The following is a 12032-nucleotide window of genomic DNA, read 5'->3' as shown; positions in this document are numbered from 1 at the left end:
ACAAGGTTCAAAAGTAGAATTTCAATGCCAGCCCCGCTTACCTTCATAATCCCTTCGTGGCACCTTGCCTTCAGTCAGTGGGGGACAGGCTATTTCCCAAGCATGCCTGGGATGTCCCCTGCCTAGATCGGGAACAAAGAAGCAGGCACTCGGATGGATTTGAGCAGATTCGAGCCCCTGGCCGGAGCCCTCTGCCTCCATGGGTCTCGGGCGACCGTGCGTGGCTTTGGAGGCTGGCACCGGTGCCCTCTTCCCTGACCTCCGTCCTGGGAGAACTGACCCCAGCCCCTGACCTGAGGCCCCCTGGGCCACTCTTGGGGGGAGATGACACAGCATGGCGGCAAAGCTCGTGACTCTGCAGACGAGCAGTGTGGAGCCCCAGCCCCACCCTCAGCACGCGTGTGACTTTGGACACATCGGCTGACCTCTCCGAATGCCAACGGCCTCATTTGCAGACCGGGGAGAAGAATGGCTCCCCCGGGGGTTGCTCAGGAGATCGGAAGAGATCAGGCACGTGCCTGATTGGAAGGGTGTGTAATGCACTGGTAAGTGCTCAGCCGACACTGGCAGTGGGTCCGCGATCACCGTCTGCCTTACGCTGTGGCTGTTTGGACATCCGGCTCTCCTCTACCAGGCTGCGAAGAACTTGACGGCAGGGACCGCTTCTGCCTCACTTTCGTTTTTCATTCCCTCCCTTGCCTCCCCGCCCCCACGCCCCCCACCCCCTTGGAAGGAGGGAGGGAAGGAAGGAAGGAGGGAGTGGCTCTAGAAGGCAAAGGTGACAGTGACATTACCGAAGTCATTGCCAAGCAGCTGCTTCGTGGGGGGCCACGTGCTTCATAACCATCCCCTTTCTGCCCACTGCCCCGTCTGTGACCAGCCGTCCCCCCTCGTTCACGAGCGAGGAGACTGAGGCTCAGGGGAGGTAAGTCACCGGCCCCAGATCCCCCGGCTAACTCCGTAGGGGTGCTCACACACAGAGTGTGGCGGCCGAGGGGCCCTCCCGCGTGTGCATCAGCCAAACGCTGCTAGGGGTTCCCCGCCCATCTTTCTTGTAAGAGACTTTCAGATCAAATTCTAATAGGAGCGGAGAGCGGCGGAGAAGCGGTCTGGGGACTGCCATCCTATTGGGAACGAGGACTTGACGTTGGCCGGGTTGGACCAATCCTGTCCCACTCTCTACTCGGATGCTATTTTCGTGCGCAGTGGGGAAAATAACCATTTCGTCCCCCTCCCGTCCCAGCCCCAGAAGGGGTAGCTTTGTAAGCATATGGAGAGTGGGGAAGAGAAAAGTGCCGAGCGCCTTGACTCCAACGTCATTCGTGTGAGTGTTCCATGCAGGCTGAAATGAAAGTCGGTGGTGAAACACACAGAGGGAAGTGAAACCTGCATAAAGGAGAAAACAGCCTCCCGGTAACTCCTGCTCCCTGGGTATAAGGCTGCATTCCATGGCAACAGCATTCACACTTTGCTGAAATAAAAGCTCCTACCAGCTGGACCCGTTATTGAAGAAGATTAGCATATTTCGTGTGACTGACTGAGTGGCACCAGCTGCCCCCACTGAACTGGCTTCGGGACACAGGAGCCCTGAGGCAGGGGAGTGAGAAGTCGCCCTCAGCCAGACCCCAGAGGCCCTCTGGCCACTCTCCAGCGTCTCCAGACTCCAGAGATCGTGACTGCCCCTGGGCCGCGGCGCATGAGGACAGCGGGGGCCCTTTAGACCTGCGAGTGGGTCATGGTCGAGCCCGAGGATTAAAGACAGGGACGGGGAGAGACAAAACCTGAGTTCAAAGAGCTGAGTTGGCGAATGCCTGGCTAGTTGACCTGGGACAGGTCAATTCTCCTCTCTGTACTCAATTTTCACGTCTCTAAAATGGGTATAACAACACATCCCATCAAGGGGTGGGTACCGATCCAGTAAAGAAATGTATGCAAAGCCCTTAGCACATAGCAAGCAGTCAGTACGTGCCCACTTTCTAGTAAATCCTTCTAGAGAACTGCAGTTAACTTTTCAGGAATGTACCTGTTGGATAAAACGAGCAATTATTTTAACATTTGATGCTTTGTGGAAACTTTTATACTAGCCAAGTGCTAAATGTGGTCATAAAGCTGTGTGTGTGAGTGCGTGGTACGTGTGTGTGCGTGTGAGAGAGAGAGAGAGGGAGAGAGAGGGAGAATATGTGGCATTCACGGTGCAGAAGGAGGGCAAGCTTCGGGGCCAGAGGGATGGGCTTTGAGTCCTGCCTCCTCATTTACTGAGTGGTCTTGGGCGGGTCACTTCACCCCTGACACCCGTTTCCGGGCTCTGGAACAGCAATAACGTGCCTGTATCTTAGACTTCTTGAGGAAATTAAAACGACGCGTGCGTATAAGGAACCTAACATCGGTCAGCCTCGTAAAGGACAAAGTGGCTACAGGTAAATGCAGAGTCAGATCCCAGAACAGAAAAAAGCCATCAGTGGAAAGGCAGGTGAAATCCAGGAAGAGAGCTGTACCAACGCTAATATCTGGGTTTGGATAAATGTGCCATGGTTATTCGAGACAGTAACGTTAGGGGAAACCAGGCGACGGGGGCGGAGAACTCTCTGCTCTATCTTTGCAATTTTTCTGAAAATCTAAAATTTTTCCAAAACTTAAACAAATAATCACATATGCGTCTATTATTTTTTAAGGGGTTAAGCGACGGGTCTAAAGGGACCTTAAGGGTTATGTGGGACGAGTCGATGTACAGTGGGCTCTTGGACTGGATCCTGAGATGGGGGAAAAGAAGAAAATCGCCGACAAGAACAGTGTCGGGGGGAATTAGCAACATGTGTACTCGTGCCACAGCCATCACTGTGGACTCCCTGAACCCGGTCACCATCTTGAGGTCGTGAGAGGGAGCGACCCTCGGAATAAGGTACATGTTGCCAGCACTGGGAACGATGCTGTGACGGTTACGGGTCTGATGTTGGGCCGGTGGAAATGTTCCGCACTGGGGATTTCGTGGCGGTACAGCATTGCGGATTTGTGGATGGGCTAAACGCCACCGGATCGTTCACTTAGGAACGGTCAGTTTTATGTCACGTGAGTTTCACCTCGGTGCCTTAAAAAAACATATGGAGAAAGGAGAGAGAAGGCGTCCCTATTCTGAGGAGACACAAACTGCAAGTAATTGGTGGTGAAGGGCATCCTGTCCCCAGACTTACTCCGAAATGATTCAGCAAAACACCCCCAATAACACCAGTGATGCAGGGGCAGCGGGGGAGTTGATAAAGCACGTGTGTGGCAAAGAGTTAACAGCTGCTGAGTCTGGGGCCAAGGAGATGCGGGGCTTAACTTGACTCTTCTCGCGTAGGTTTGACATTGCTTTCGGATTAAAAAGCAGAAAACAAAAACCAATGGCCTTTAATTTAAAACAACCGGGTGCTTGCTACAATAGAGGGAGCTCATCCAATAATGGAGTTGTTATGGCTATATGTGCACACGGTATTAGAATCTTACCTTAATAGTTAGGATTCATTTTCGCAAATACGTCCCGGACCCTCGGCCGAGGGGAGATCCGGGCCAGCCCGGCAGAGGCGGGCTGAACCAGGCAGTGCCCACCCCCAGCGACTCAGGGGGAGGGCCTCGCCGGGACTGTGGTCAGGGGACAGCAGGGTTCAGCGGCCGTGCCCAGGTCCTGGCCGCATGCCCGCACCCAGATAGGTGCCCGCCAGAGAGGGACAGGATGAACACACAAAACGAACCAGCAGGTCCTGGAACCAGATATTGTAGGTGCTACGGAGCAGCCCAAGGGGCTCCGCCCAAGTGATGGGGGCACCGGTGGGGGGAGGGGGGAGCTGAGCCACCCCACTCATCCTTCACAGCCGCTGGCAAGTGGAGAAGCCGCCACTCAGGAGGGTTCAGTGGTAGCCAAGGCTCCAGGGGCACACCAGACTGGTCACCATTTAGGACAACGTCTGCTCGGCTGGGCGCTGACCCTGAGGAAGCAGGGTGGGCTGGGGTGGGGGAGGGAAGTGGGCTGGGGGGGGTCACATCCGTCACTGCCGCTCGCCCGGCGATGGCTCCGGGCTCCCGTTGAGCCCCATCAACACCTGAGTCGCCAAGTCCCTGCATCAACGATGGCAATCAGGCTAGGAGCGCGTAATTAGATCATTCAACTGCTTTCCAGGGAGAGCTGCTGTTTAATTAAAGAGGACTTTAACTGAAGGCGGATCCAGGGAGCTGGGGAAGACCAGCCTGCTCGGCTAGGGACGTTGCAGCAATCTGACAAGGTGCGGAGCCTGGGGGGCTGTGCCCGCAAACACAGGCTGCCACAGGCTGCCGGCGGCTGTGGCTGCCGCGGACGAGGAGGGGTAGGGAAGCACCAGCTTGCTTCCAGGGAAGGGCGCCGAGCAGGTCACGTGATAGCAAGTCCGAAAGAGATCCAGTTAGCCTAGGTTTCAAATCAGCTGGCAAGTCCACAGACACGGTGCCCTGTGGCCTGCCAGTCTAGCTCTGTGACCTCAGGAACTTACTTAACCTCTCTGAGCCTCAGTTTCCTGATCCAGGCCACAAGGTGAGAAGGGTGACTTTTGGGTACAGTGAGGGATTCTTCTGATAGCTGAGGCTTTGTAAGCCCGTTTTATATTAGCCAGTTACTAAATATGGCCTGAAGCTGTGTGTGTGTGTGTGTGTGTGTGTGTGTGTGTGTGTGTGTCTGTTCACGCGCCCGCGTGCGCAGATGTGCGTGTGGGGGAACGGTGCACGTTGTCTATTTTTTGGGACAAACGGACTAAGCGCTCCAGTAGCCACGGAGCGAGGCTGAGGTCACGTGGGTGTGAGGGTTGAGCGATCTCGTGAACGGAAGCCCTCAGAACAGGTCCGGGGGCCCGATGATGTCACTTGCATTTACAGGAAAGAAAGGTGATTAACGCATCTTGGACCCAGAGAAGAAAGTTTCTAAGCTCCTGACATAAATATATTTGTTGTGAAATGTAAGCTCAAGAAACCCACTCCTAAGACAAGTGTGGATGTTTAATGTTCTCTGCCCCTCCGACCGATCGTTTCCAGAGACAATGGGGAGTTGGTCAGAGTGCATGGGGGACGAGTGACCCAACGACAAGGGTGTCAGGATCATTCATCGAGTGTTGCGAAAGGGCATCTGTGCGCAGGCTCCGCGCGGGGCGCCGGGGGGCCACGGTGGACAGGACCCCCGTCCGCGGGAGTCTTCGGGCAAGTGCGCACCACCCCCTTAGGTCTGGGGGGTGGGAGACCCTAAGTGGCAGACAAGGGCAAGACACGGTCACAAAGTGCGAGGGAATGGTGTTTACTCCAACAGGACGGGCCAAACTGGGCAAGGGGAGTAAGTTTTTGCCACTCCCTCCCCCAATTTCTTTCAGGATGTCCCCCCCAGATCTTCTGCAGAGAACAGAGCTGCTGTCCCCGCTGTGACCAGGCCCCGCATCCCGAGCCCTGGCAACGGGTTAATATTTTTAATTGGAGCTTTTCACACAGAGCTGCCCTAGAGCTCTGTGCCCCCCCGGAAATGACTTGCACTCTCCCTAATGAAGTGGCCCTTTCCTTCTGTCCCCGTCATCTCTGCTGCCATCTGATTAGGGAAAGCCTCGCCCTGCCCCCCAGGGTCAGATATTGTCCTCCTCTTCCCAGAAACCATCATGCCGTTTAACTACAAAACAAAACTATATGAAAAGGCACGCATTCCCTGCCTCCTGGCTGGGGTGGGAAAGCGGAACCCTTCTGGCACACGGGCCTGGGTGGGGGGGAGCGGGGGGCAGGCAGAAAGACAAGGGTGACCGTCCCTGAACAAGCGGGTAGCAGAAACTCCGGCCTCGTGCCCTCCAGAGGGGACAATTCTGGGAAAAGTCCGAGCTCTAGAGGGCTTGGGTGAGGGATGGGACCACACTGTGGGACGTGCAGAAATAGAGAGTAAGTGCCTGTGTGTGAAGTATTTTTAAGGGTCATTAATATTAACAGCACCATTCCAAATAGAATAATGAGCAGGACTCTAATTAATCATTTTTAATGGCAGCTTTGCTCCCATTTTCATACTGCATTTTTAATCAACAAGTCTCCCAAGGGACCTTTTGCCACTGGGAATATTAACTGGAGGTGGCTTCTCCCCTCCCCCAGGGAGACTCCAGTCCGGCCTGCAGCCTGGCGATCGCTCCCAGGTCAGAAAATCCACGAGGCTGCCGCAAAGGCCCAGAGGCTGAAGCGACGGTGGTCACGCGTTCGCTCAACAGACGGTTTAGAAGCACGTGCCCGGTCCTTCGGCGGGGCTCCGAGGACGCAGCGGTAGTCGCGGCAGTGACAGCCACATCCCCATCCGGGGAGACAGAGTAACGACAACCGCGTGCAGAAGGGCCCGCCGGGAGATGCTGGGCGCTCTGGGAGCCCACCGGGAAGGGGCTCGCCGGCCCGTCCAAGCAGAGCAGGGAGGCTTCCTGGAGGAAGTGGCATGCGGCTGAGCTCTGAAGTGTGGCCGGGAGTCAGCAGAGGGGAGACAGGGCACCAGGGACAGACGGGCACGTGCAGAGGCCCAGAGGCAGGAAGAGACGAGTGGCGGGTTCGAGAACACATCTGAGTGTGGTGCGATCAAGACAGCGTGAGGAGCACCCACGTGCCCAGCAGCACGATTCACAACCAACGGCCAACAAGCGGAAGCAAACCAACTGTCTGTCAACGGGTGATAGATCAACAGAATGCGTCAGGTCTGTACCGGGGAAGAGGATCGGCCTTGGAGAGGAGACGGTTACCGACACCTGCTGTCACACGGATGAACCTCAGAATCGGTATGCCGAGTGCCAGAGCCGGGCACGAAAGGCCACATGTCGTATGATTCCGTTTCTATGAAGTGTCCGGGACGGGTGGATCCAGAGAGACAGGGCTGACGACGGTAGCCAGGGGCTGGGCGGGGGTGGGGAGGAAGGGGGGGGATTTCTGCTAACAGGTATGGGGTCTTACCTCGGGAGGGGGCGGGGGGATGCTTGGGAACGAGATAGAGGTGTGGTTGCACGTCGTGGTGAACGTGCTAAATGCCCCTAATTGTGCCCATTCAAATGGCTAATTTGTGTTAGGTGGGTTTTGCCTCAAAGAAGGGGGGTGGGGGGCGAGAGAAGAAACAGAACACGCGAGAAGCCGGGCAAGACATAGCTGTACGTGGTCCGTCTCCTTCAGGAGACCGAGGAGTCCTTGGTCACCTGCCCCACCATTTCTTTCTTTTTTTTTTTTTTTTTAATTTTTTTGGGTAACGTTTATTTATTTGTTTGAGAGACAGAGAGAGACAGAGCGTGAGCGGGGGAGGGGCAGAGAGAGAGAGAGGGAGACCCAGAATCCCAAGCAGGCTCCAGGCTCCGAGATGTCCGCACGGGGCCCAACACGGGGCTCGAACCCACGAACCGTGAGATCATGACCCGAGCGGAAGTCGGCCCTCAACCAACTGAGCCACCCAGGCGTCTGCATTTCTAATCATGAGCCCCTCGCCACCCCCCTAACAGAAAGCCCTCTCAACCCGGCACTGGTGCCAGGCAAGTTCTCAGATTTGCGAGGACTTTTCTAGAAACTGTCGTGATCCTGGCTAGCCGCCCCATTCTTGAGGATCCAGTGAGTTAATGTACAGAAAAGTACCTAGAGGGGTCAGCCATTCTGCACAGTAACCGCAGCAGCAGCTGAAAAGGATCGAGGGCTTTCTTCGGCTCAGACATGCAGGCCAGACTCTGCCTGTATTATTCCGGCTAACCTCCCACCGGCCCCATCAGGCACCATTATTATTATTCCCAGTTTACAGATAAGGAAACCACTGTTAAGTCATTTGTCCCAAATCACACAGCTGACAAGGAGAGGCCCCGAGCCGGGAACCTAGGCCTGTCCAGTTCCAAAGTCCGTGCTCTTGGCCACTATGCTCTATGGCTCCCTAAATTATAAACTATTAAGAAAAATGAAAATCTGGGGCACCTGGGCGGCTTAGTCGGTGAAGCGTCCGATGTCGGCTCAGGTCATGATCTCAGTTTGTGAGTTCGAGCCCCGCGTCGGGCTCTGTGCGGACAGCTCGGAGCCCGGAGCCTGTTTCGGATTCTGTGTCTCCCTCTCTCTCTGCCCCTCCCCGGCTCACACTCTATCTCGCTCTCTCTCAAAAATAAATACACGTTAAAAAAAATTAAAGAAAAAAAAAAAGAAAAACAAAAACCTGACCTTTCCCCTGACTGCACTCCGCCCCCTTGGCCGAGTCCTCGGTCCGTTTTCTCTCTGTTTTGAAAGCTCGGACGGTCATCTCTTGTATCCCCGGTGCAATCTCTTCCAGTGGACGTTGAGGGGACCCGCGACAGGGCTTCCTGTCTCCAGCCTGTGTGTTAAAGACCCTGTCGCGATGTCCCTGGCGTGGGTGCCTAAGTCCAGCCTGCGGACAGCTGTGTGCCCCTCCCAGCTGTAAGGGGACGTGTGGGCTGCTGTGAAGCGGCTCTAGGCCCGGTGCAAAGTTGGAGATGACCACTTTTACCGCCTTATCGATGGCCCCAGAAGGGTCTGTTGGATAACGTGAACCGAGGACAGTTGACTATACCTTGCATATCAATCGGCCATCAGGAGTATCACACGTCCCCAGCAAAAGCACGTTCTCATCCCAGACCGGCCAGGAACGGGCAGCTGCCCAGGAGCTGTCTCTTTTGAGAAGATGCCCCCTCCGGGCTGGTTCCAGAAGGTGCTACGCATACGCGTGCTGCTCTCCACGGCGAGTTTCCCTGCAGAGGCTGGAGGCTGCTGCGAAGGGCTCGTGACAAACCGAGACGATCGGCAGGACGCCGAGCGCAGAGGGGTGGGCGTGCGGTCTCCTAAGGTCGCCGGGGAGGTAATGGGGCCCGAAACAGAGGCCGACGTCGCCATCGTATCAATAACAGATGTGGCTGTTTGTGACAAAGATTGCACTCGTTTAACCAGCGACTTCCCTGGATCCGTCTCAGCACCAGCCCTTTTTAGCACTTTTTTTTGCGACTCATCGGAGGGTAATCGGCGGGCTTCGGGCCTCACATTGATCTGAAACATAAATGCTAAAAAGGGGAGGGCGAGGTGGCGTTTTTATTGACTCGATTGTAAAGGAAGTCGGAGAACCAAAGACAGGCGGCCAACGAAAGTCACCAAATGGTCGTGAGTTTGAATCCATAGCAACGGACGGGTCCCAAAGCACCGTTGTTACCCAGAGCCATGGTGGAACATTTAGAAATACATTTGTGTGTGTGTCGGGGCCGGGGGGGGGGGGGCGGGGTTCTTTGGGGACAATGGGAAGGAAGGCTCTGTGCCACTGCTAGGCTGCTTCACTGGAGGGCCCGCAATCGCTGGGACCCGGGAGGGAAGGCAGGGGGTGCTCCAAAGACTGGACCCCAACACGGGCAGCTACCAAACAGCCAGCAGCCTCTCGGACAAGGAGCTCAACCATCAGCCATCTCCCGTGACAGGCAGGGGCTCTCGGGGCCCCAGGACCCCCACCCCCACGACAGCGGCCCGTTTGTGAGGAATGTCTTCAGAGTGGGGGGCTGGGAAGAAGGCCTAACGCAGCCCAGGCCCAGAGCGATGGGGGCTGGGGGAGGGGAGGCAGGCAGAGAGCACAGAAGAATCCCATTAAAGAACAAAGCTGATCAATACTGGCCGCAACCAGGAAGGTTTAAAAGCCTCTCCACAGAGCCTGCTCCCCCATCAGTGGGGGACAAGTGGCAGGAGAGCTGTTTGGACCCTTCTCTAGGAAGGAGCATCATCTCCAGCAGACAGGAGAGGGGGTGGGGCGGGCGGGGGATGAGTCAGCCTGCAGGGTGGGCTGAGGTGGTGGGTCAGCTGCCCCTCGGGGATTTGGGAGCGCCAGGCGGTCCGTGGGAGCCCTTTCCAAGGTCTGCACGTGCCAGCGCTGGAGGGGACTTCGGAAACCTCCGCGAGGTCCTTGCCTCCCGTTTTACAGACGAGGACACTGAGACCCTAGAGGGAAAAAGATTTGCCTGAGGTCACACGGCTAGAAGGTTCCAGGCCTCTGCCTCCCGGCACAGGTGAATTTCCTCTTCAAGGCCTGTTAACGTGACTGTCCCTCTCTCTCTCTTCTTTATTATCCTTAGTAATGCCAGCAGTCTTAGCACCTACTATTTTTTTTTAACGTTTATTTATTTTTGAGACAGAGAGAGACAGAGCATGAACGGGGGAGGGGCAGAGAGAGAGGGAGACACAGAATCCGAAACAGGCTCCAGGCCCTGAGCTGTCAGCACAGAGCCCTACGCGGGGCTCACCGTGAGATCATGACCTGAGCCGAAGTCGGACGCTCAACCGACCGAGCCACCCAGGCGCCCCAGCACCTACTGTTAACTGATTAAGCCTCCCGTTAACTGGGTGCTTGCTCTGGCCGATCGCTGATCGTTGGGTGTGAATCACTCGAGAGGATGTGAACATCGTGAGGTGTGAGCCTTCGGAAAGCTGTGAAGCGGTCCCATCACCATCCTAGTTTAGAGAGGAGGAGACAGACTCCCAGGTCCGGCGACCATCTTGGGGCTAATCACCACCCTCTGCACTGTAGAGAGTCAGTTCCTAAACCCTACACATGGCACTGTCCTTGGGCGTCAAGGTCCAGTTGAGATGTGACCCCACAGCTCGGCTGGGAGAGCGGAGGCCCTGCTCTGATCCCTCCCGTGGCCTCAGGGTTTGTAGGGTCAGCTAATTCAGCCACCCCCTAACTTAGCTGCCTCTCCCGGTGCTGCTTCCGGGGCTGAACGTGACCTGCTGGGCTGAGGGTGTGGGTGGCTCCCTGTGAACGGATTCCTGGCGTTACCAAAGGAGAGAGGCGCTCTTACAGCAAAGTCAAGGCCACTAGGAAAGGGAGCCCCCTGTGTCCTCATGGGCTGAGGCAGCCCCCAGGTTCGTCCTACCCTGTCATTCTTCTTGTCCACCACAGTTACAGACACGGTCATCTGAGCGCTGGGACCATTTACGGAGAGCTCGGTGTGGGCCAAGCCCCCAGTGAGGAGCGAGAAATGCTCCCCACCTCCCTAAAAGATATGTTCCCTTATTATTCCCGTTTTACAGGGGATCAGACTGAGGCCCGGCAGAGCTGAAGGAAGGGCCCAGGGTTCTACAGCGTAAGTGGCAGGACCCACGCCTCTGTGACTCTGGGGTTGCGATGACGGAAGTTTCTGTCCTTGTACCACAAGGCAGGAGTCGGTGGCGGCGGGGGGGGCTGGTGGTTCCTCGGAAACCTAAACACGAATGAGGGGAGGACCCAGAAATTCCACTCCTAGGGACAGACCCAAAGGAACTGAAAACAGACACGAAAACAAGCCCATGTGCACAAGAGCCGACCCACAACAGCCAGCAGCTGCGACCATCAGCAGATGACAGACAAATAAACACGGTGGGGCCACGCGATGGATTCCTTGTTATCAGGCACGATAGGATCCCTGTTTGTGTGAGATCTCGAGAGTAGACGGGTCTCTGGACACTGAACACAACCTGGTGGTCGTCAGGGGCTGGGGGTGCGGGGAGAGCGCACGCTGGGCGGCGAGCTCCACGTCGGGGTGACAGAGCTGTCCTGGAACTAGACGGAGCGGTGGCCGCACAACTCTGTTAATGTGCTAAACGCCAGTGAATGCCACTTCAAAGTGATTAAGGTTATGTTACGTGAGTTTCACCTGAATCAATTATGCTGTAAAGAATACTGTGGGTTTCGTTGCTGTTGAACCCCCCTCCTGGAACGGTTGGGGTGGGGAGGAGTGAAAAGCTAACAGTCCAAGTGAGCGCGTGGAGGGAGCAAGTCCTTGGGGGCCCTTCACCCTGTTTTTGTTCCCACCCTCCTGGATGTGGCTCAGTGAGGACCACAGGACATTTGTATGCACAACGGGGCGAGCAGCGGGCGTGAATCCACAGCCCAGAGACTGTTCACACAAGCCCAGAGGAACGTGTAGTTAAAGTGTAAACCAAAGGGGGGGCGGGGAGGAGGGGTCAAACAGATGCTACAGGTCTGGTTGAGAACAGCACACATACCCTCAAGGCGCTTCACGCTAAATCCTGCCGGCTGCTTACAATGG

The sequence above is a fragment of the Panthera onca genome, chromosome D4 (genome assembly GCF_046562875.1).
Source record: "Panthera onca isolate mPanOnc1 chromosome D4, mPanOnc1 haplotype 2, whole genome shotgun sequence".
Lineage (NCBI taxonomy): Eukaryota > Metazoa > Chordata > Mammalia > Carnivora > Felidae > Panthera > Panthera onca.
Note: the sequence above shows the minus strand (reverse complement) of the source record.